This window comes from Perognathus longimembris, chromosome 3, assembly GCF_023159225.1.
Source record: "Perognathus longimembris pacificus isolate PPM17 chromosome 3, ASM2315922v1, whole genome shotgun sequence".
In the NCBI taxonomy this organism is placed as follows: Eukaryota; Metazoa; Chordata; class Mammalia; order Rodentia; family Heteromyidae; genus Perognathus; species Perognathus longimembris.
In genome coordinates, this window is record NC_063163.1 from 82,525,761 (window position 1) to 82,551,861 (window position 26,101).

At 38.7% G+C, this 26,101-nt stretch overlaps 1 protein-coding gene across 2 annotated transcripts in view; it reads left to right on the forward strand.

Annotated features, from left to right (window-relative positions):
* Taok3 (TAO kinase 3) overlaps nucleotides 1-26,101 on the forward strand; it is a 133,151-nt gene that overhangs the window by 11,456 nt on the left and 95,594 nt on the right. Inside the window, exon 1 of one of the 2 annotated variants that reach the window (XM_048342868.1) lies at nucleotides 23,933-24,385. The exons of the other annotated variant lie outside the window; for it this stretch is intronic. The gene's annotated coding sequence lies outside the window, so the exon portion shown is untranslated. Of the gene's footprint in view, nucleotides 1-23,932; nucleotides 24,386-26,101 lie in introns of those variants that run through there. 2 annotated transcript variants of the gene reach the window in all.

Here is a 26,101-nt window from a genome sequence, read left to right on the forward strand (position 1 = left end):
ATGTTTTATGTGTAAATTCAGTCTTAGAATTGTACACCAATATAGTTTTCATTCAAGAAACTTTGAGGGCATAGTCCCCATGAGGATAGAGGATTTTATCTAATGTATTAACAAAAGAAATTAACATTTTCAAATGACTGAAAATTATTTTAAAATATGAAACATTGCATATTTTCTTCCTGAAGACTTTTTAATGTTTAAAGGCTTCTAAGTGTGAATGATGTGAATTTCAGGTCACATAGGAGAGGAAAAGTTGGCCTTTTGTGATGGTCTGAAGGTTAGGTTGGCCATCCAGAAGTATCCTGGTCACAGCTCAGCTGAAGGTGTGGCAGAGGAAATGGGTGGTGCCCCACAGTGACAGATTACTGCAGATTATATATGGCTGTGTGCAAAAACACCACTAGTGGAAGGGGAAAAAGTGGAAGTCACTAACTATCTTATTCATTTGTGTGTTCGCCATTATAACAGTTTGCCAGTTTCCTCAGATGACAAGCTTCATACTCTTCAGTGACCTGACACGTGCTTTCATCTTCTAGCCCTTCATTTCCTATATTCATACTCCTTATCTCTGGGGAGCCCAGATCTCACCAACCCTTCTGTAGAAGGCCACATGTTAGCAGCAATGAGGGGAGGAGGGGAAGTAGAACTTCTTAAGTGCTTTATTTTCTACTTAAACGTATTGCACAATTCTGATATAAGGATGTCCCATTGCAGTCAGACCATTATGTAAAATACAAAAAAAAATCACTTCCTGTGAAGGAATTTGTAGCTTTAGATTGTTCTGGTTCAGCTTGAAATTGAGATGCTTACTCTTGCAACATAAAAGGAAGCTTTGTAGAGGAAATATGACATTTGTGCCCAGATGCAAGAGGAGGGAATTACAGCGGAGTTTATTTAGAAGTGTCTCATGGATTTTTTTTTTTTTGTAGCAAGAAATATATTTAAAAGGTTAGTTTCACTGCTAGGAGTTAGCACAGTGGGGCACGTCACTGGAATTCTAAGAAGATACTTTTCAAGCATCTTTAGGTCATCTGAAAAATATTTAAATCTTCAGCTGGCTAAGTAGCTTTATATATGTGACTAACCAAGAAAAATACTTCAGTCTTGTCAATGCCATTGGATTGTGATGTAAAATAAGTTGTCCTGCTGAAAGGACAGTAAGACTCCCAATTCCTAGCTGTGCATTACTACCTTTCACAAACCCAGTATGAAGTTTTCAGTGCAGAGTGCAGGAATCTGTCACCTGATGCCCTTCCTAACTCTTTTACATAGTGAGAGACAAGGCAGCCAGTCTTCACATAGATAGATAGATAGATAGATAGATAGATAGATAGATAGATAGAGATAGATAGATAGATAGATAGATAGATAGATAGATAGATAGATAGATAGATAGATAGATTGGGTTTTTGTTGTTGCTATTGTTTGTTTGTGTTTTGTGTTTGTTTTCTGAGACACCGACTCTATATAGTCCAAGCTGGCCTCAAACTCTCAATCCTCCAGTCTCCCAAAGGCTGGGATTACAGGTGTGTACCACCATACCCAGGAATTTCCTTCTATTTCTCACTTTTGAATTTGGTCCCTTATATTTGTAGTTGGGATTACAATCTAATGACTTACAAGAGCATGCAGATCAGGTTAGACGAACATGTCTGCCACCTGCTAGTTTTTGTGACCAAGTACAAACCCCATAGCCTCCTTGAAACATGAGTTCCTTCAGCTGTAAACTGGACATTCATGTTGGGAGGATTAAGTGAGATACTGTATGGTAAATCCAGGGTTGGCCATGCATTTAAAGGAAGAAAACAGTGACTACTGGTAGCTTTCTTTGCTCTTCTTTGTGACTTGGGGGTATTCCAGTTTCATACATGAAGTCATGTCTAGGTAACAGAATCCATGTTCTGTAACTGAAGTGCCTAGAAAATGCAATGGGGGACATGTAAATGAGCTCTGTGATGTTATTTATGTTCTTTTTTTTTTTTGCCAGTCCTGGGCCTTGAACTCAGGGCCTGAGCACTGTCCCTGGCTTCTTTTTGCTTAAGGCTAACACTCTGCCACTTGAGCCACAGCGCCACTTCTGGCTATTTTCTATATATGTGGCGCTGAGAAATCGAACCCAGGGCTTCATGTATACGAGGCTTGCACTCTTGCCACTAGGCCATATTCCCAGCCCTATGTTCTTATTTTTTTTTATATGTCATCCACTCTAAGCTGATAGGAGGAAGGGTGCAGGGTCCATGGCGTGTACTTTGACAATATTAGTCAGAATGATTGTCGAATCAGGCAACTTTTGCATTAGTAAGATTTCTCTCTTTGTTTAACCTCAGAATTTCTTCTCAGTTTGATAGAATTCAGGAAAGCAACATGACAAAAGATTAATTTTTTAATTTCTTTTTTCAGTTTTTATGTGTTTGTTGCTTCTGAGCAGACCTCCATCACATACAATTAGGATTGTGTCTTAGACTTTAAATCAGCTACAAGACAAGGTTTTAGTTTTTTGCTTTGGTGAAAACAGACAATTCAGAACATGTATTTGACTATAGAAAAGACTGTGTTAGCAAGGCATAGTATTGTGTGCATGTAATTCCAAAATTTGGAGGCTGAGACAGGAGGATTAAGAGTTCAGGGACAAACAGCATTACATAGTAAATTCGAGGCAGCCTGTACTACATTGCTTGACCTTGTGTCAAAAGAAAAAAAAAACAGACAAAACCAAAAGAATGTGTTTTTTTTTCTATTTTCAACCTCTGTATCCTAGAGGCTTCCACTCTGTAACATTACACATGAATTAAACACATACAGTGATTGTGAGATGTGTTATTAAAGCAAATATGAAATTGGGAGACAGGTCTGTGCAAACTGATAAAACCAAACTATTTGTAACATACTTGATATGGTATGATAGCCCTTGAGAACATATTTCTAGTGTTTGAATTTTCTAGGTCTTCATTACATCTTGCTTCATCTTCTTGACTTTCAGCATCCTTTGGGTCTGTCCCCATACTCCTTACCCAGCTTCAGTTCCTGTGTTCCTGGACCCATCCTTTCTATAATTCTGAAGTCAGCCTCTCTCAGTGGTACCCTATTTATTTGAGGCTTTCTCTGCTGCTGTGACTTACTTTGTCTAAAAAACCCTCCTCCACATTTGTCTATTCAAATTTTACCTTGCCTTCAAGGCCCTATACCAAAGGTACTTCCTCTTTGAAGCTTTTCTTGTTTTAGCTCTTACTGGGTTTGGTGCAAATTCCCAAGTGATTTTAGCAAACCAACAGACAACAATATGTATAGTGTCTTATTCATTGCTATATCTTCACCATGGTAAACATACGGGGGTTGGTAATTAGTGCATACTAATTTTGTATACTAGCAGGTTTCCACTGTGACATTTGCATACCCCTGCATGTTGTGAGTTGATTGTGGCCCTCTCCTAGATACCTTCTTTTTCTTCACATCCTATTTCCTAGTAGCTCCCTTTCTGCCCCCGCTTCATCTTTTTAAATTCTGGTCTCTACAAAAGATAAACTTGTTTTATGTAGCTTATTATGATTAAATATAAATTGAGCCACTTTCCTGCAAATGACATGATTTTTTTCTTCTTTATGACAGAATAATACTTCAGTGTGTGTGTGTACGTGCATGCACATGCACACACACACGTGTGCATGCATGCACCTGTGTGTAGGTAAGGAAAAGTTGATGTATTCACCCCCTTTTATGGCCATATCATATTTCATGGTGTGGATGACACCACTTTCTGTTTTGTCCCCAGTTAGTGGACATTAGAGTTGGTTGCACTTTTTGGTGATTGTGGATAGCACTGCTGTGAGCATCTATGTGTTCAGTTCTCTCAGGGATGTACCTAGCAGTACAATTACTCATAGATATTTTGGGAGGAAATTGAAATGAAAATGTTTTCAAGTGATCTCTTTTTGAGCCTTTTATTCAGTATCCTTTCCACACATATACAAATCATTGTTTATTTGGCTAATTTATTTGTGAGATCTTGGACAGGTTTTTGTGTGTGTGTGTGTGTGTGTGTGTGTGCGCGCGCATGTGTGTGTATGTGTTCTGGTAATGGGACTTGAACTCAGAGTACTGTCCCTTAGTTTTTTTTGTTCAATGCTGGGACTCTGTCTTGAGCCACAGATCCAGTTCCAGCTTTTTGGTGGTTAATTGGAGGTAAGAGTTTCAGGCTGGCTTCAAATTCTAGTCCTCAGATCTGAGCCTCCTGAGTAGCTAGGAATACAAACATGAGCCACCAGTGCTGAGTACAAGTAGTCTTTAATTCCAAACAAATTCCGATTTCCTACTACCTTGAACACACTCTGGAGAACAAATAGTTAAGACTCCTACTAGTAGTCATATCCAGTTAATGAAATTCAGGAGTGTCCCTGTCCTTTAAAGATAGGTCCAAGGACACCAGTGCTGTCAAGAAGTTGTCAGTTATTTTCTGTGAATGAAGAAGAAAGTGATTGCTTATGATGGAGAAAGGCAAGCTGGGAGATGGAATATGAGCTGAGTATTGAGTGCTGGCCAGCTAGCTCTTCAGCAGGTATAGTGGGATGCAATCAGTGCTTTTTGTTTTGTTTTGTTTAGCCTAGTTCAGACATGGAGAACAAAGCTAGTATACTTAGGGACAGTGGCAAATCAAAGGCCATTGAATCATATACCAAGAGGTTTGAACTTTGAACAGGAAACAGTGGAGAGCCAGTTAGGGTATTTGAATGGAAGGGATGGATAGGATCAGTGTCTTTGAAAGACTACTCCATGGCTAGCTTGTAGATTGACTTCAAGGAAGAAAGAGATTGGGAATGAATTTGGACTGGTAATGAGGTTCTGGAACTAGGACGACCTCCATGAGAAAGAAGAAAAGCAGCTTGGGAGAGATTTATTGAGGGCATTAACAGCTTGAGAGAGCACTAAGAGCATGGGAGAGAATGAGACAGACAGGAGAAAGTGCAGAGAGAAGCCACCCAGTACAGATGCCTGTGTGAGCAAGTAGGAGCAGGAGGAGCCAGCAGTGGAGGTGGCCAAGTGCAGTGCCACACAACCAAGAAATCAGAGCCTTTCAAAGATGTGCTGCATAGAGGTTCTAGAAGGTTCACCCTGACAAGACACCTGTTGTGTTTCAAGATGAGGAGGTTGGAGCTAGTGAGCTTACTAGTCCCAGAGTTATCTTCCTTCCTGGAAATGTCTCCCTCATTGTTCAGCTAAGGGTACCTAGAGTTTACCATAGGCCCAAAGGAAAAGTGGATACAGAGAGCAACCAAAGATTTAAGAAAATAACAGGGCAAGTTAATGAAATGAGCAGACCACAGGCTAAAGAATTAAGAAGCCATTCACTGCTGGGGAGAGGTGAGTAACCTGGGAAAAGAAAAAAAAAAAAAAAAGGTCTGAAGGCAATTGACATACATGGAAATTTCTACATGGAATGGAGAAAAGTTGAGGACCCAAACATTGACTGGCTTGGATGTGGAATTTGTAGTATTTTTGCATATAAGTAGTACTTAGAATTAGAAAATAAATGCCTTGAGTTACTTCAAGCATATGTGGAAAGGTTAAGTTCTGTCACTGCTATGTGTTTCATTCTTTATGTATTGACTATGTCTTTGCTAATGCTTTTAAATACATTTGACTGGGAAAGTACAGCTTCATGGTGTAATTATACAGGCCACTAGTTAGGCCAGTTGAGACCACGTTTCTTGTAATTATTCAAGCTGTGTATTTTGAATGCTAATAATAGTAGATATTATTAGCACAGCATTTAGTTTAAAATTAGTTTATAATCCTTGGTTTAAAACTGTCATACAAATGTTTTATTCTTTCTACAAAATGCCCCCAAAGGATATTTTCTATATTCCCTAGACTATGAATTTGTTTAAAATACATTCTTGAGTGATGATGAACATATGTCACTTTGCAATTATGAATGTCTTGTATTTAGGTGTTACAAAAATCAGTTCATTCTCAGTCTCAAAATTGGAGATTCCTAGTTAGAAGACTGGGTAATTTAATAAGTATGGAAGCTAAGACCATCTTCATTTCTCTTAATGCCTTTCCCTCTTGACCGTCTTCATTTCTCTTAATGCCTTTCCCTCTTTCCAGCAAAGTGATGGAAGTCCTTCTCCCTTATGCACTTCTTAACCCCCTAACAAGAAATACATGCTTTTTGCTTGAAGCTGTAGAAAAATGCATATGCATAACTAGAAGATAAAAATTGCCAGGCGTTGATGGTTTACCCCTTAATTCTATCTACTCAGGATACTGAGTTCAGAAGATCACAGTTCAAAGCCAACCTGGGTAAGAAAGGCCATAAGACTCTGATCGCCAATTAACCACCAGAAAATCAGAAGTGGCACTATGGCTCAAAGTGGTAGAGCACTAAACTTGAGCCAAAGAGCTCAAGGTCAGGGCCCAGGTCCTGAGTTCATGTCCCATGACTGACAAAAAAAAGATTAAAAATTAGATTTCATTCTTAGCTATATGTTGACATTTGTAATAACCTAGGCCTTGGTAAAATAAAAATAGTGATTAGGTTATATTGCATACATTCTTTTATAAGCTGCTGTTTTGTTGTTGTTTTACTTTAAGAGTATGTCATTAGATCAACAGATATTCATTTTGGGGATAAATTTATTCTACCACATTTTCTTTATTTTATTTATTTATTTTTGCTAGCCATGGTCCCTAGGCCTGGACACTGACCCTAAGTCTCTTTGTGCTTAAGGCTAGCACTTTGAGCCACAGCTCCATTTCTTATGGTTTTCTAGTGATTAATTGGAGATAAGAGTCTCACAGACTTTCTTGCCTGGGGCTGGCTTTCTATCCTCAGTTCTCAGCCTCTGGAGTAGCTAGGATTACTGGCATGAGCTACCAGCACCAGGCCTGAAGTGTAAAGAAACACACTTTATTCTTGCGGAGTTCTCATCATTTCCTAGTCATCCTGTTCTCTTCCCCCACCCTTCTCCCTGTTCCATCCCCTGCCTCTGTCTCCAGTACAGCTTTAGGTTTCTTTCTAGTCACAAGAAAATTCAACATCAGACAGACTTAATTACCTGAAACATGGTTTTCTTGTTTATCTGTTTTTAAGTAGATAGGGTGGACAGAACTTTTACACTATAGTCCTGACAAAGACACTCATTATTTGACATTATGTTGCCTTTTTTAATTCACACAGCAGAAACACAAGCCAGATTCTGACAGTTTTTCAGAGTAACAGGGCTTGAGAGAATGGAGACTTATCTCCCTGGACACATACCCTGTACTTGGCCTTCTCTTGCTGCAGGCTGGCTCCTTTAACACTTCTTTCCTCAGATAGTCATCAGCCTTCCTTCCCTTTGCATTCCTGCCCAGTAAATTTTGGGGTTCCAGACAGCTAGTCTTGCCTTCAAACCTCTTGGTGATGAGCCCTTTGAGATCATCACTAAGATTTCAGATTGGTTCAAAGTAGCCAACTACTTGAGTCACTTAATTAATGAATAGTTTTAGTCTGGCATTCTAAGGGCTCTGTTTATTTCTTTAATCTGTTTAATTTTATTTTAATTTTTAAGTTCTGTCCTGATCCAACCCTAAAATATAAATATTTTCATCCTCACTATATGTGAAGTAGAATCTGCTTCCAAAAAAAAAAAGACTAAGTGATCAAGCATACTAAGCTTATGAAATTTGCTAGTGATCCTTAGAAGGCTAACACCTTGGAAGAACAGATTAAAGTTCTAATTATCCTTGACAAGGTGAAAGGGTGGATGGTATTAACAAGAGGAAAATGTCTGAATACGTATGTTGAGTGATTTCACAAGGGACTAAACAATGAAGTGTCACTAGTAGTGGTCTCCTGACTGTGCAAATGCACAACAAGAAATACATTATGTTAAGTATGGGAAAGCCAAGGACTACCATACTATTCATACCATTAGTAGATGTTATTAGCACTTATTAATACTACCAGTCTTAACATGCTGGTAGCATTATTTATATTATTTACATACTACAATGTATTTTATTATTACAGTAGTACACTAGTGTCAGTATTCTGTTATACGTTCTTTTTGGTTGGTTGTGGGACTTGAACTCTTGACCTGGGTTCTGTCCTCAAGCTCCTTTAGATCAAGGCTAACACTCTACCACTTGAGCCACAGCACCACTTCTAGCTTTTTCTCATTATGTAGTACTAAGGAATTGAACCCAGGGCTTCATGCATGTTAGGCAAGCAGCACTCTACCACTAATCCACATTCCCAGCTTTTTCTGTGACTAATTGGAGATAAGTCTGAATGACTTTGCTGCCCAGGCTGGCTTCACACTGTGATCCTCAGATATCAGCCTCCTGAGTAGCTGGGATCACAGGCATGAGCCACTGGCACCTGTCTGGATGACATATTTTTCAAATTTTCTTTTTTATTAGTTTCCAGTATTAATTGAAAGAGAAGAGTATACAAATAGTTAAGAACAGGACTGAAAGATCTAAAAGTTTTAGTTGCCAATTGTTTTTTGTTTGTTTTTTTTTTCCTTCCTTCCCTCCTTCCCTCCCTCCTATCCCTTCCTTCATCCTGCTTCTGGGGAATGGACCCAGGGCCTTTACCTAGATAAGGGCTCCTACCACATGAGCCACATGCCCAGCCCTTGGTACCACTTTGTGTGTGTGTGTATGTGTGTGTGTGTGCTAGGTAAGGGCTCCTACCACATGAGCCACATGCCCAGCCCTTGATACCACATTGTGTGTGTGTGTGTGTGTGTGTCTGTGTATAAGCGCATGCACGTACACGCGCGCCAGTACGGGGGTTAAACTCAGTATCATGTGCTCTTGCTTTGCTTCATTAACCCAAGGCTGGCATGCTTGAGCCACAGCTCCACCCACTTCCAGATTTTTGCTGGCTAATTGATAAGAGTCCTCACATTTGTCTGCCCAGGTTGGCTTGGAACCAAGATAATCTAGGTCTCAAACCTCTTGAGTAGCTATAGAATGACAGGTGTGAAACCACTGTTATGCCAAGTCGCAAAACGACCACCAAGAAGACCACTGCATTCCAAAATGCAAAAGCAAGGCAAGGCTTTATTCAGGCGAGCTACAACTCGGGCCTAGTCCTACCCACCGACACAGCGGAGGGTAGGAGGAAGCCCCGAGCTGCGATTACACAGGGCTTATAAAGGCAAAAAACAAAGTTACAGCTATCAGGTGTTCAAGCAAGAAAAAAAACAAAGTTACAGCAATCAGGTGTTTAAGCAAGCAAGATCAGGACACGGGTACAAATCTGATTGGCTCAGGGCTCGAGGCATTCTGGGGGCGGTTAGAGTTAAGCATTCCCAGGCGGTTAGAGTTCTTGACAGGCTGGGCCCTAATAAGCTTGCCCTGGGTTTGCTCATAGTTTAAACAGACAACAAAACGGGGGCTGCCTGAAAATGGGGTTTACTTTAACTCTTCATTCCCCCCTTCAGCCACCAGTTCCTGGCTCCAGTTTTCCATAAAAGCAATTTTTGCTTTTCATTAATGAATTTACTATGAGATGCTATCTAGAATGTACCAGTAGATATATAAAGAATCACCGTGATCTTTTTACACCCAAGGCATGCTGTTGGACCTAATATGTGAATTTTATCAGACCTGTTAAGATTTTCTAATATCGCACAACAAAACACCATCAAATACTTTGTATTGGATATTTTATTTATGGATAGGATACACATCTGCAATCCTTTGTTACCATATTATCCAAGTATAGTCTAGCGTTTCCCCTGCTGATTCCTGCATGTTGCTGTAGATGATGGTTCCTAACCTTTATTATTTCAGATATACTTCTTTATTCCTGTACTACCAGATTGTTCAAGATGTCAGAGGAAATATCAACTTTACTAATCATTGTAAAAGGATCAAACTCAAAGTAACTTCAAATTGTGCTAATAAAACTGTTACTGATTATATTTGCCTAGTAGTGTCTGTCAGCAAATGAGAACACACCATCAGCAGATTGCTTCCTGATGATACTCTTGTACTTGGAAGTCCTGGTATCACCCCAATATCAAAGCTGCCTCTTCTGAGAGCAGGAAGCCACAGAATCCCTCCCAACTCTGAGGTCCTGTGATCCCAAGTTCATTTCAAATAAAGAAACAAGCTATTTGGCCAAAATAAAACAGTGAAAATGTTAAGCAAACAAATGAGAGATCATGGAAGGATTTTGTTAGCATAGCCCAGTAGACTTCCTTGATAAAAACCCTATCGTAGTTAAACCTGTCAGTGTAGAAGAAAGTGTTCTGAATCAAAGCATAAATGAGATCAGCTATTCCCTACCCCTGTTTCCCCCTCAGTTTGCTTAGTTTGACCCAGTGTGTATACATTTGAGCACATCTCATCAGTGCTGCCCTGCTGGGGTGACCTCGTCTGGATGTTTATTATGTTTATGTTGGATTTAATTACTTAAAACTCATTATGACTTTTTTTTTTTTTTTGCCAGTCCTGGGGCTTAGACTCAGGGCTTGAGCACTCTTCCTGGCTTCTTTTTGCTCAAGGCTAGCACTCTACCTCTTGAACCACAGACCATTTCCGGCTTTTTCTGTGTAGTGGTGCTGAGGCATCAAACCCAGGGGTTTGTGTATGCTAGGCAAGTGCTCTACCACTAAAACACATTCCCAGCCAATTCATTATGACTTTTGAGTTGATTATTTCCATTAAAATAAAAATAGATTGATCAATCAAATGGATTGACCTAATTTGTACTTATATAGAAAAAACGGAATTAAAAATTGTGATGCAATTTTAGTACATTCAAATTTTGACTTTAAACTTGGTACTGTTAAGCAATTATTCATAAATGTTTAGAACTAAGGATAGCAGTCAAGGCTGGAGATAGATAGAGCTCAGTGATAAGAGCTCTGGCATAAAATACAGACAGCATGGGTTCCATCCCTGCACTGCCAAGATGGGGGAGGGGAATTAGGTGTGCTAATGACCTCATTATTACACTTTTTAAAATAGTTATTTAATTTTAACTAATCTCCATTTAAGACTAATAGCTCTTTTGAAATTTGCATAATCAAGTCCAAATAGTGTTTCTTGTCTTTTAAACATATATCCTGAATATCTGAAGTCAAACTGAAATACTTAGGAATTATTTCATAATGGGGTGGAGTGGAAAGCTGTTGAGCCATGAGTAGGAAATTGTTACAGCTGTACAGGAGGCTGTTCAGGACATTCTTTTGCTTACTTTTCTGTATGTTTCACATTTTCCGTAATAGGAAGATTCAAGAAGTGGAGCTGTGGCTCAGGTGGTAGAGTGCTAGCCTTGAGTAAAAAAAAAAAAAAAAGCTTAGGGACAGTGCTTTAGTCCTGATAGAAAACCCCCAGACAGGCACAAACACGCCAAAAAATTAAAAACAAAGATTCAAAAGCTAACATCTAGTACCCATAGATGAGTTTATAAAAACTACTTAAATGTTTCTATTTTTTGTAAACAGAAGCTTTCTCTATAAATAAATATACACTTATATTTTTATTTAAAGAACTCTTTATCATCATTTTCTCTTTATAGTACATTCCTCTGGTTCTCTCTTTGCTATTAGAAAAGTGTATTAAGCTTGTCATGTGATGTAAAAAGAAAGCAAAGGAAAAGACAAGTCATCTTATTGTATCCAGAATGAATCTATTTAACTCCTTGGCTTTTCTTCCCTCTCCATACTGGTAGCATTTTTTTGTTTGTTTTGTTTTGGCTTTGTACAGGATGTGCAGAGCTGAGAGCTCTTAGCTTACCATTGCCCTATACTTTCCATTCAACTATTTCAAAAGCAAATACATGTACCTGTGCCTATAAATAAATGGAAAATGCAGTTCTCCATATTTCACATTTATAATTTATTCTTTCCAGACACCAGTATTTCAGTTATGGAAGCTTCATCTAACTTGTTGCTAAAACAATTGTTTTGTCTTTTAAGAAAAAATAAGTATCATTCCTCAATATACTGAATAGTATGTTAAAGTAATGATTTTTGATACTGAAACTTGGATCAATTGACCAGTGCCATGCAAGATTTGGTGAAGCACAAAGTGATATGCTTCTATTGGAAGAATCTTCTGTAAAGAGCAATCAGAAAACTCAGTAAATGCTCTACTTCATATCCCTATGATATGATTCATTGCACATTTCTGAAAATATAGTTATAAACCAGGAAGGCTAGTAGTTATGAACACTTCCACAAATTCAATACATTGAGGAATGGAGTTTTTTTGTAAACTGAACCCTATAAAGAACTGACAATTCTTGTCCATATCAGAATGGAGTTTTCTCATAGATGGAACTCTATGAAGAACTGAGAATTCTCATCCATATTAGGCCCTGGTCTTAGTCTCTAAGCTTCTCTGTGGCTGTCCTTCCTACAGTCGATTTTTCCTGCTTTGCAGAGTTAAATTTCCAAAAGACAAATCTGCTCATCCTTCTGTGGTGTCAGAAACTCCTCTGTGACACATGGTTTATGTGAAAGTCCAAACTGCCTTAATGTATGTAGTAGCCACAGTCTGACTTCTGGATTGGTCCTTTGCCTCTCCCAGGAGAGCACTAGAGGCTAAACACACCAAACTCTTCACTGGTTCAGGGAATGTCATAGACGATTAAGTGTGAAGTTTGTAATCATGGGTGTAGATCATCTTTAGCAAGTTAAATTTGTTTTCCTCAATTCATAACTCTGAGTCTGTGTGGGAAGTTTTTGTTTCTTTAAGTTTTAATCAGAAATGAATGTTGAAGTTTGCCTTTTTTTTCTGCTGGGATAGAAATGATTGTATGATTTTTTAAAAAATCTTTAGCCTGTTGATAAGGCAGATTATATTGATTATTTTTCAAATGTGGAACCACCCTTGGATACCATCCACAAATGCCTCCTGATAGGATAAAAGGGTCAGTCCACCAAGAACAGTATAATCCTACAGACCAGTTTCAAATTGCACAAAACAGAAACTGATAGAGCTCAAAGGAGAATAGCTATATTTATAGTTATTTTTTGCCCTTACTTTTATCCTGCTTATGTTATGTTCAAGGTGAGTTTCTTATAGTGAGCATATTGTTTTCACCGATGTTATTCTTTCTGCCAATCCCTGAGTCTTATGGTAGACACTTTACAGTTCTTGGCAGGTAATTCTCATATTCAGTTTATCTTGGTGTTGGCCTCAGTTGAATGTCTTTGCATATTTAAATTGTGGTTTGTTAGTATGACAAGTGATATTATTGTTTTTATTACCATTATATCCTGGACATTGCATTATTGTTTGCAGCTACTGACCATTTTTGTGGGTGGTGGGTTCAATGAAAGTTTAGTTTTTGCCTCTTCTTTCCAATGCTGTTTGATTTCCTAATTCTTCTGGGTCTGCTTGAATGCCTGGATGGATGTCTGTTGTTGTCATGGGTGAATAAATGGTCCCTAGTCCCCAATTGCTCTCCACTGCCCTTAGGTAAAGTGTGTAAGATGTTGGTACCTTGAATGAAGACTATTCCCCTAGTATTTCCAGTTCATCACTGATAGTGCTCATAGGAGAGGGAAGTACCTTCCTGGATTACCCACTGACTCTGGGTCTATATGCTACCCAGGGCCTCATTCACATTCTGCTGAAAGATGAAAGCCTAGGAGATCCTTGGCCACAGTATATGGCCAGGAATCACCAGTTCTAGATGGTCCTCTGCTATTATTTTGAAGGTAGGGAGTCATCAGGATAGACAGAGGAACACACTACTACTTGCTATGGAGTAGGAATGGGGCACTAGCCCAGGCTCTCCTGTGGCCCCTTCTGCAGCAGGTTGGCCCTGATAGAATGTATGTCTCTCTGCTAGGGGACTGCTGTGGGATTTTTCGTTTTCCTTACACTTTTGTGTACCTACTGGTAGTTCTGTGCTGTGAAACCTTTCATGTCCCATCTGGAGTATAAATGACAAAACAAAATCCAAGTGGCTCGTCAAAGTGTCCACATCCTGAGGACTCTGGCCAGTCATCTTCTTTGACACTCACAATCCTGTGATTGTCTATTGAATTATTTCCAGGATATCTGTTTGCACTTCTGAGAAGATATACTCCCATCTTATTTTGGAACTGACATAGATTTTTAAGGAAGTAGAATATTGATTAATTAACACTAAACAAAGTCAAACACATCTGAGACTGATGGAGTATCTGTTGCTTTGGGATTTTGTAGGATCTGGGGAATTATTATAAGAATCTTTTAGCCAAAAAGAATTTTATTAACATAAACACATATCAGGAGGCTGAGATCTTAGGATTGCGGTTCAAAGCCAGTCCGAGAAGGACAGTCCATGAGACCCTTATCTCCACTTAATCACACACACAAAAAAGTAGAGCTGTGGCTCAAGTGGTAGAATGCTAGCCCACAAACTGTGACCAGGCCCTGAGTTTAAGCCCTACAACCAAACAAATACACACATAAGGGCTGGGGATATGGCCTAGTGGCAAGAGTGCTTGCCTCATATACATGAGGCCCTGGGTTCAATTCCCCAGCACCACATATACAGAAAATGGCCAGAAGTGGCGCTGTGGCTCAAGTGGCAGAGTGCTAGCCTTGAGCAAAAAGAAGCCAGGGACAGTGCTCAGGCCCTGAGTCCAAGGCCCAGGACTGGCCAAAAAAAAAAACAAACAAACAAAAAAAAAATACACACATAAAACCAAAATATAAATGATGGTATTTTATGTGTTTTATTTATTTTAACAAACAGCACAAAAAAGATTAGTTTGTTTTCCTTCTCCTAAGTTTTCCCCAAGATCTCTCTAGTTTTCTGTGTCTTTGCTTTTGTTTTTATTTACTTATTTTTTGTTCTAGCCATGGGGCTTGAACTCAGGGCCTTTTTTGCTCATAGGTGGCACTCCACCAGTTGAGTAATAGCAGTGAGGAAATCTATAAATCTGCAATAACAATCCATTTCATATTTATCTCCATTTTGTAAAAACAGTTTTATTTTAAGTTTTCTGGTTAATGTCAATCAGTCCCAATGAGAATATAGTCTACTTCTGAGTGATTTCAAGTGGTTCATTTGGAGAACTGTTTGAAGTTGATTACATGATCTAATTCTACTGCCTGTCCCCACCATTGTGTAAGAGATGGTGTATCCAGTTCTGCTTTTAGAAAATTCTATCATCCAGCAGTTGAGGAGAACTAGATGAGCTAATGGCAAGACAGCGATCTGGTTCCTTTCTGTGAACTGTAAGGACAGTTGTTTAGTCTTCATACTTATTCTGATCTAAAAATGATGTGCATGTTTTATCAGCACTGTTGAAATGTTTTCTATGGTGGTACTTTTCAAAAGTGAGTAATTTTTTCTTAATGGAAAAAGAGAATCTTACAGGACAGGTTTATTAAAGGAAAAAAAAGGTGGAATGAGAAGTGTTGTTTGTAACCAAAGAGTAAGAAAATACAGTCTGTAATGGGAAGTGAAGGCTGGAAAGAGGGTGTGGGTGGTTAGCAAGAACAGACAAAGGAAAGACTGTGGTTGTTAGTATAAAAACTAGAAATGCTCCTGAATTTTCTAGCCTATCCATTTCACAGATAATAAAAATAAGTTAATCTATTTGTAATGTGATAACTGAGGTACTTCACCCTCATAGGATTTAAAGAATGTGATAACTGAGGTACTTCACCATCACAGGATTTAAAGAACTTTCCATACTCTGAACTGAGGCCACAGGCCTCTGTATATTGTGTTGTGGGTTTTCTCATCATTTTTGGTGAGTGGCAGTTGGACACGGATGAGGTCGAGTCCCTATTCTTGGTCATGATACCAAAGGAAACAGATGTCTCATATTTTCAAGGCTTTGGGCTGTTCAGACTCAGGAAGATAAATGATTGCCAACCCAAGTCTCACTGCTCACCAGGTTGGTCTCTGGTACCTTCCTATTGCTTTCTAGCTCTGTTCCCTTTTTCTTTTCTTTTCTTTTTTTCTTTTCCTCTTTCGCATTCCCACTTTTTTTTTTGAGCTTCTCTTCTTGGTTTCTTTCTCATTTTTCCTTTTTTTAATCCACCCATTGAAAGGTTAAGGACTGTCCATTTGTGTAATTCAAAGAAGCTGTTCTGTGTGACATACTTCCTCTTTATGCTAACTTCCTCTCTGCCCTGCTATCAATGAAGCCCAGACTTTACATTCCTTCGCCCACATCTTTGCCATCTCAGTGCTGGGGCCTATGCTCCTACCATGTATTTTGGGATCAGGAATCTTAACACCACCTAAAAAGCCACAAAGCTGATTTATCATTGTTTAAATTTTTTAACTGATACTTAAATAATAAAAAACTGTATAATGATGGGGAACAATTATGCCTTAAGACATATTTAAATATTTTTTTTAGAAACAGGATTTTTTTTTTTACCACCAGTAAGTATATTTATATTGGAATATAGAAAAATACATAGAGCTAGTCTTTGCAGACAAAAAAAAAATCTGTAAACACTTACCTGGTATCACTATTCCAGAATCAGTTCAACAAACCACCTAAAATTATTGTGCTCATAGACCTGAATACAGTCTTAACATACATTTTCTCAGCCATTTTGACTTTTTATAAATGAAAGGTTAGCTTTTGTTTCTTATCTGGATGTCTCTAGATAGAAATATTTTTGTTGTTTTGTTGTTGTTGGTTTTTTTTTATTTGTTTTGTTTTGTTTTGCCAGTCCTGGGGCTAGAACTCAGGGCCTGAGTACTGTCCCTGGCTTCTTTTTGCTCAAGGCTAGTACTCTACCACTTGAGCCACAGCGCCACTTCCAGCTTTTTTTCTATATATGTGGTGCTGAGGAATTGATCCCAAGGCTTCATGTATACAAGGCGAGCACTTTACCACTAGGCCATATTCCCAGCCCTAGATAGAAATATTATTTGGGGGGTGGGGAGAAGACAGGAAATGAGAGGTCAGGTTTTATTTTAGGACTCTTGTTATTTTCTAGAAAACAGGCACCATGGAATACCTGGTGTGCTTTTGTCCCATATTGCAGATACCTAGATATTTTTCCATATTGGAGTTGACTTAATGTCAGTAATTGATAGTATATTGTTTCTTGCTTCTGTCTTTTTAAGTGATCACTAAAAAACAACCATATTCTTCCTTATATTTCTGGTCAGCCCCCTATCAGAGGTCTGTCTTTAAGTCCTACAGAAGTAGCTATATGCAAGTATTTATGCAAACCTTTAAATTATTACCTAAGAGAACTGGTATGGATTCATACATGAAATGTGAAGTATCACAATTAAGAGAATATTTGTGTTTCCATGTCCCTTGCTTTTAACCTTGTTTCACAGTACTTAATGGAATGTTACTTTCCATTGTAAAAGGACAGAGAGATTAACACTCCTAAAACGCACTGAATTCATTAATATACCAAGTTTTATATCTTGGTATAGAAATCTTACTCCTCCATACCATATAAGTAGGGAACATACAGAAAATAATTCATGGTATGGAATGTAATCCTTCTGGTAAATGTTTAGCATTAATTATAATGTTATTTTTCTCTATTTGACATTTCCTACTTATACTCTAAAGTAAATGATATAAATCTGTGTGTATGTTTGTGTGTGTGTGTGTGTGTGTGTGTGTGTGTGTGTGTGTTCTGAACTTGGGGCTTGAACTTGGTTTCTGGCTCTTGCTTAGCTTTTTTGCTCATGACTGTGCTCAACCACTTGAGCCATACTTCCACTTCCAGCTAGTTGTTGTTGTTGGCCATGGGGCTTGAACTCAGGGTCTGGGTGCTGTGCCTGGGCTCATTTTGCTCAGGGCTAGTGCTTTACCTCTTTGAGCCATAATGTCACTTCAGGTTTTCTGGTTGATTAATTGGAGAGTAAGAGTCTCACAAACTTTCCTGCCTCGGCTGGCTTTGAACCATGATTCTCAGATCTTAGACTCCTGAGCCACCTGCATCTGGCCACTTCCAACTCTTCAGTGGTTAATTAGAAATAAGAATCTCACAAACTTTCCTTCCTAGGCTGGCTTTGAACCTCTATCCTCAGATGAATAGCTAGGATTACACACATGAGCTACCAGAGCCTAATTATAATATATATATATATATATATATATATTTTAACCTTTACATGATTTGAAAAGGCTGAGAATCAATTTGAATTATTTGGTAGTTTAGGTGTCAAGACACAGAATCCTGGCACATTCCCTGGAGAAAAGAATCCAAATTCCAGTAGCAAGCCACCATCCCTAGTAGAAGTGGCCACATCATCTTTGCTTTCAAGAAAAAGGTTTTTCTTTTCAGTTTTTAAAAATATTTATTGTTGGGGCTGGGGATATGGCCTAGTGGCAAGAGTGCTTGCCTCGTATACATGAGGCCCTGGGTTCGATTCCCCAGCACCACATATACAGAAAATGGCCAGAAGTGGCGCTGTGGCTCTAGTGGCAGAATGCTAGCCTTGAGCAAGAAGCCAGGGACAGTGCTCAGGCCCTGAGTCCAAGCCCCAAGACTGGCCAAAAAAATAAAAAATAATAAAAAATAAAAATATTTATTGTTTTTATAAAAGTAATGTACAGAGGGGTTGCAGTTGCCTAAGTCAGGTAAATATAAAGAGTACATTTCTTTTTGAACAATGTCATTCCTTCCTTCATGCCCTCCCATTTTTTTCATCCAGTCCCCACCCACAAGTTGTATATTTCATTTTCAATGTAGTGTCTAGTAAGTACCACTGCTACATTATGTCGTTTTTGAAGCATATTTAAAATTCCAAATGTCTGTTTTGTATTCAAGTCTGTCAGTTGTGTCTGTTAGATATAAAGTCAGTGTCCAGGTCTTTACCTAAAGGCATGGAACCTTATAAATACTCATTGGCTTCCCTGGGATTTTCTCACCTCCTTTCCTCAAGAGAAGGATCAGTCTTTCCTCAAGACTGATCACATACATGTGATCTGCACATACTCTGTATTTCAGGCTTGCATTCTCAATGGATATTATCAGTCTGAAGATAAGATCTTAACATGTGCATGATTTTATCTGTGCTATCTGGCCTGAAGCCTGACACACAATAGATATTAAATAACTATTTGTGGAAGGAATAGATAAAATTACTGGGGAAAAAGTTACTTAATTTCAAATTGTTTTTTAAATTTAAAAGCCATAATAAATCTCAGCTTCCCAACTATCCATTTGTGATTATAATTCAAACTGCACTTTTTTTTTAAATACAGTTATTCAGTTACATTTAGCATCAAGGACTGGCTGTGTAGATTATTTAAGAAGGGACTGCAAGGGGCTGGGAATAGCCTACTGGCATATAGCCTCGTATACATGAAGCCCTGGGTTCGATTCCTCAGCATCTCATATATAGAAAATGGCAGACGTGGCGCTGTGGCTCAAGTGGCTGAGTGCTAGACTTGAGCAAAAAGAAGCCAGGGAGAGTGCTCAGGCCTGAGTTCAAGCCCCAGGACTGGCAACAAAAAGAAAGAAAAAAAGAAGGGACTGCAAATGCCTCTAGAAGAAAAACTTGTAGTTTGTGAAGCAATGAGCACTCCTGAATTTGTATCAGGAATCAATTACTGAAAGAGGAAGTATTACATGGATTGACATGTATGTGCTGTGTGGGATAGAATGCATAGATACCTGTTACCTCTAAATTTAATATGCTTTCTAAAATTAAATAGTCCTAGCTGGGTGCTGAGTTCACACCTATGATCCTAGTTACTCAAGAGGCTGAAATTTGAGGATCAAGGTTTGAAGCCAGCTACTGCAGGAAAGTCCATGAGATTCCCATCTCCAATTAGCTAGCAAAAAAGCCAGAAGTAGAGCTGTGATTCGAATGGTAGAGCACCAGCCTTGAGAGAAAAAACTGAGGGACAGTGCCTAGGCCCTGAATTCAAGCCCCAGTACCAGCACTAGATAGATAGACAGATGGATGGATGGATGGAGATGGATGGATGGATAGATAGATAGATGTGGATGGATGGATAGATAACTAAGTAAAAACTGACCCTGTTGGGATTTGGAAAATCACACCTTTAAAGGTCAGTTTTATATGAGTGTTAATCTTTCAGTCAAAGTTGATCTAGCATTAATCCACCCAAAGCAAAAGGACTTTATAAGTTTTATCTAGTAAAAGGATTTGAGAAAGATAGTTTCTGTGGCCTCTAAATAGATGTTTATTTCAGGAAGTCATGAAATGGAAATTCTAAATGCCAATAATCCTGAGGCTCATTTGTGAGCTTCATGTTATGGGATTTTTATAGAAGTTCTCTTCTGCCAGAAAGGAAACTGGAGTTTAAGAACCAGTCTCCAAGGAGTTGATACTGAATGAAGTTAACTAGTTCTAGTATGCACTGGTTTCAGTACTGTTGGCAAAAAATCAAAATAGCTTATACATAGCATTTTCATTAATGTTTGAATGATTTCCTTCTATTATTTTTTATTTCTATTATTATTATTACTTCTAAACATATGTGTTTTCCTTCAAAAGTGACACATTGCTTACATTATGTTAGTAAGTGGTTGGAACTTGTTTGGGTTTCTGTCTTTCTTGCTGTGATTGGGAAGTTAAGAAATAGAACTTTCTCTGGTTCTGATTATTAGCTTCTTCAGAATATCAGCTTTTTTATCTGTAAAACTGGCATGACAGCTTAGGATCTCTGTGGGAACTGACTGCTAGGATTCATATAAAATCTGTAAGACGAAGTAAGCAAGTCCTGGCTGACAGCACCAGGGCAGTGTCACCAATGTTTTTCATGATTAAAGCCAGATGTTGGGATGGAGTTCCATAGTTTTGCATGTTTGCTTGTTCTTGATCACGATGACCCCAAATTAGTCCAAACATGTCTTTCCAATAAAAAAAAGTATTTTGTCATTTTTTTTCTCTTGGTTATGCTAGGGTTTGAACTAAGGGCCTCATGCATTCTTAGGCAAGTACTTTACAAACTGAGCTATATTCCCAACCCTTTAAATAAGAAATACTATGAAGGAACGATTTATAGTAATCATGTAGATATCAGGTTAGACTTGTGACTTCGTGTGTCAGCAAAATACAGGTCCATTTTTGTAGTATGACTATTTGTATAAGAACAAAAAGGCATGATCATTGTATATATTTATAGAAAAACTTCAAAGACTACACTGTAGTTTCTTAAGGAGTAATTACCTGTAAGGAGTGAGAATAGGGAGAGTGAATGGAGAGGAAATGGAGAGGGAAGCTTTTATGCCTTATTATATGTTGGACTATGGTTGAGCATGTAGTGTTTTATAATAAAAACACAAAGACAGGGCTGGGGATATAGCCTAGTGGCAAGAGTGCCTGCCTCGGATACACGAGGCCCTAGGTTCGATTCCCCAGCACCACATATACAGAAAACGGCCAGAAGCGGCGCTGTGGCTCAAGTGGCAGAGTGCTAGCCTTGAGCGGGAAGAAGCCAGGGACAGTGCTCAGGCCCTGAGTCCAAGGCCCAGGACTGGCCAAAAAAAAACAAAACACAAAGACAATTAAATGTTTTAGCAGCAGTTGTTGTAGTGGAGATTGTCAGTAGAACTAATGAATCTCTCACTATGTGGATGAAATCCCAGAGTCAATTATTTTTTATTATTAATAATAATTATGATATCCATGATTATAAAAATGAAGCACTGTAGAAAGGTGGCACTTAAAATATTAACTTACTGTCCCAGTACCAGTGGCTCATCCCTATAATTTAACTACTTTGGAGGCTGAGATCTGGAAGATTACCATTTAAGGCCAGCCCCAGCAGAAAAGTTTGAGACAGTATTTCATCTGTACAACCACAAAGAGATTGTGGTCTCATCTAGGACCTGGCAAGAAGTAAGACCCCCATCTCAAAATTAACCAGTGCAAACAGTGGCTACTTGTCTATCAAGTGCAAAGCCCAGAGTTCACACCACTGTACCACCATAAAAAATAATTATAACTTACTAGTGCAAAGTAGCTGATACAATACTGGATACTTTAAAAATGTATCTTCGATAGTTTGTACTAAGAGGAACAGAGATAGTCATTCATATTTATAGGTATAAATCTGCCACTCCAATCAGATATAAATGTAAACATCAGAACTTGTAGATATCAGGGCCATCTGTAAGGTACTTGAGTAGCCCAAGAGTTTAGTATCAAAGAGGAAGGGGTCCCAGAGAACTAATCTTTGAATACCAAGGGACTCCCACAGTTTCCTTTTTGTAAAAAAATACAAACAACTCAGAAAGTTGAAAGTAAAATTCCTCTATAGTTATACCACCACTGAAGTTTGTTTATTTCTAGTCACTTGATTTATTTTTTTATAGAACTCTTTCTGTGGAAATATATAAACCTACTCATATGTGAATATTAGCTCTTGGGGTCCCCTCCCTCCATCTCTCTCTTTCTCTTTAACTGTCTCTCTTTGCTGGGGTTGCCCAGGGCAACACTCATACAAGCTAAACTCTTAGCTCCATATAGGAACACTTGAAAACTTGAACTTTTATGCAATTTCCTAAATAAAAATGAGTTCACACTGCTCTGCAACATTCCTTTTTCGTAGATAGATAGATAGATAGATAGATAGATAGATAGATAGATAGATAGATAGATATGAAATAATTAAGAGTTAAAGGTAGCTGGGTACAGTGGTTCACACCAGTAATCCTTGATAGTTGGGAGGCTGAGTTCAGGAAGATTAAACAATGAGATCACCAAGGGGAAAATAAAAGTTTGTGAGAGGCTATCTGAACAGAAAAAAACTGGGCTCAGTGTATGTGCCTGTCATCTCAGCTGTAGCAGGAAGTGTAAGTTGGAGGATGGAGGTCTAGACTAGCCTGAGAAAAATACTATTACTACTAGTGATAATAATACTGTTACTGCTGAGTGTCAGTGGCTCAAGCCTGTAATCCGAGCTATTCAGGATGCTGAGATCTGAGGGTCATGGTTCAAAGCCAGCCCAGGCAGGAATATTCGTGAGACTCTTATCTCCAATGAACCACCAGAAAACCTGAAGTGGTGCTGTGGCTCGAGTGGTAGAGCACTAGCCTTGAGCTGAAGAACTCAGGGACAGTGCCCAGGCCCAGAGTTCAAGCCCCATGACCAACTAATAATAATAGGGACAACTAGTTTCAGGGTCCCACTGCTCTTCTGAGTGGCCTTTACTTCCTCTTTGTTAGATAAACTTTACCACCTTACAATAATAATAATAGTAATAGTAATAATAATAATAATAATAATAATAATAATAATAAATAGTGAGATCCTATCTCCAAAATAACAAGAGCAAAAAGGGCTGGGGGTCAGAGGAGACTCAGTTGGTGGAGTACCTTCTTAATCATGAGACCATGAGTTCACACCTCACTACTATCCAAGAGTTGTTGTTTGTGTTCAGTTGTTACATGGAACATTCCTAGCTTTCTCCACTTACATAATTCAGCAGAAAAAAAAATGACTAGAATTGCTAGATGACAAAGTCATCATCCCATTTACAAGTTTAATACATAGTGGCCACCACTGAAGAGAGACACACCCACCCACCTGCTGAGTCTGGATAAGCTTGCCTTCTCATGGTCTCTTCAACACTTTCCAAATCATTTCATTTGCATTTCTTTGGTTACTGCTATGGTTGGAAATCTTTATTAGCTATACTTGAATAAATTATTTCTCCCCTTTTCCCATACCTTTTTTCACTTTGTTCTTTTCCTATACTTGGATTGGTAGTTTCCTTAGTATAAGTAAGGCAGCTATTTCCCCCATTTATGTCATTCTTTCAATAGTGTTTTATGCCAGAGAAGTATAATTTTATGTAATGTTATTTTTCTATCAAAATTATACAGTTGTATAGTTTACAAAGCTGTCATTTCCTTCAAGGCTTCTAATGCTTACCAGCTGTCTCCTGCCTCACATCTGGACTCCTGCTCCAATTCCTGATCCCCAGTGACAGATTCTTCCATGTTTTATAGGTGTTTTCTCTTTTTCTTTCCTTCTGTATTTCTACACAGCATGTTTACACTGCTGTCTGAATATTTCAGTGTCAGATGAAAGATGAGAATTTAACTTTCTTACTCACACACTTTCCTCTCCCCTCTCAGGTATACTTATATCATAACTTTTGGTTAGCTTAAGAGACAACACTTAAGATGGACGCTTAGTGGGCTGTGAAGAAATTTGTATTTTAGTGTAGATTAAATTGTATTAAATTGTAAATTATCCATGCAGTAAATAATGTTTTCATTTCTTCTAGTCATATAATTTATTCTCCTATTCCCTTCCAGAATTATAAATGTTCCCTCACTATGTTCAGATCTATCTAGCGATCCAACAGTTTCAGTCTTATCTTGAAGCCCCCTCTACAGGATCCCTCTGTGTTCCTGCCACAGACCATGATTTGGAGCCATGGCTCACCCAACACATCTGAGCAGTGGATCCACTGCTGGGACATGTACTTCCCACTTACTAGATTGCTGTCAGGTCAGCAGCTATATTGAGTTTCTGTAATCACTGCCTTGTGTTCTCTGTGTCTCTCTATGGTCATCCCCTTTCCTTTCCTTCCCTTCAACACCACCCTGAAGGTTTGTTTGTTTGTTGGCCAATCCTGGGGCTTGAACTCAGGTGCTGAATGCTATCCCCGAGTTGCTTTCTGCTCAAGGATAGACTCTACCACTTGAGCCACAGCTCCAATTCCAGTTTTTTTTAGTAGTTTATTGGAGATAAGAGCTACTAGTACCCACCAGAGGTTGGCATTTTTGTGCAGCAGTATTGATAAAATTTTTTAGTTGCCTTATTTTGTGCCCTTCTTAAAACCTGAGATTTAAAAAAATTCACCTGCTTTGTGTTGGTTAAATAATTTTAACTTTCTACATAAAATATTTTGATATAAAGAATTAAATTCAGGGGCTGGGAATGTGGATTAGTGGCAGAGTGCTTACCTAGCATACATGAAGCCCAGGGTTCAATTCCTAAGCACCACATCAACAGAAAAACCCAAAAGTGGCACTGTGGCTCAAGTGGTAGAGTGCTAGCCTTGAGAAAAAAAAAAAAAAAAAGAAGAAGCCAGGAACAGTACTCAGGCCCTGAGTTCAAGCCCCAGGACTGGAAAAAGGGGTGGGGGAGGAATTAGATGCAGAGGCTTCCTTTAAAAAAAAAATTTAATATAAGCTCTATCTGTTCTCACAGCTTCTTTTCTCTTTTTGGTGCCCACACTAGGGCTTGAACTCAGAGCTTGGCTGCTCTCCCTTAGCTTTTTCTCTCAAGGCTGGTGCTCTACCACTTGAGCCACAGCTCGACTTCTGGCTTTTTGGATGCTTAATTGGAGATAAGAGTCTCATGGCCATTCCTGCCTAGGCTGGCTTTGAACTATGATCCTCAGATTTCAGCCTCCTGAGTAGCTAGGATTACAGGAATGAGCCACCGGCACATGGCTTGGAAGCATTTTTTTTTTAATGAAAAATATACTCACATATATAAAACATTTATATAATAAAATAATGAGCAATATAGAAAGTAGGCAACCCCAATCAAATAAGAATGACCAACCAGGCCAGGTGCTAGTGGCTCAGGTCTATGATTCTAACTACTCAGGAGGCTGAAATCTGAAGATCATGGTGTAAGCCAGCCAAGGCAGGAAAGTCCATGAGACTCTTATCTCCAGCTAACCACCAGAAAACCGGACGTGACACTGTGGCTCAAACTAGTAGAGTGCTAGCCTTGAGCTAAAGACCGCAGGGACAGTGCGCAGGCCCAAGTTTATGTCCTAACATACAGCAAACTCAAAGCAGTTTTTTTCATAGCCGACTTTTCTTTCTAGAGTCCTTCTTGATTCCCTTGCCTAACATTTTTCACATTATTAAAGTGTAATCACATCATGCATATTGGTGAAGACTGTTAGTAGGACCACCTTCCTAGAGCTCTCCTCTGGTTGTATTCCCTACACAGTAATCAATTCCTCTATGATAGACATTTGGGTTGTTTCCAAATGTTTTCTGTTACAGACCCTGCTGTAATTATCATTATAAATAGCAGTGTGATTCATCTTCAATTTATCTACTCTGTCTCTAAAATATTCTGGCATAGGGAGCCATTTGTTTTTACTCATGAACTTCTAGCAGTGTAAGGGCCCCTTTAGTTTAAACAACATGGTTTAAGCAGTGGCGATTATGAAGCAGTGTAACCACAAGTCCTTTTGTA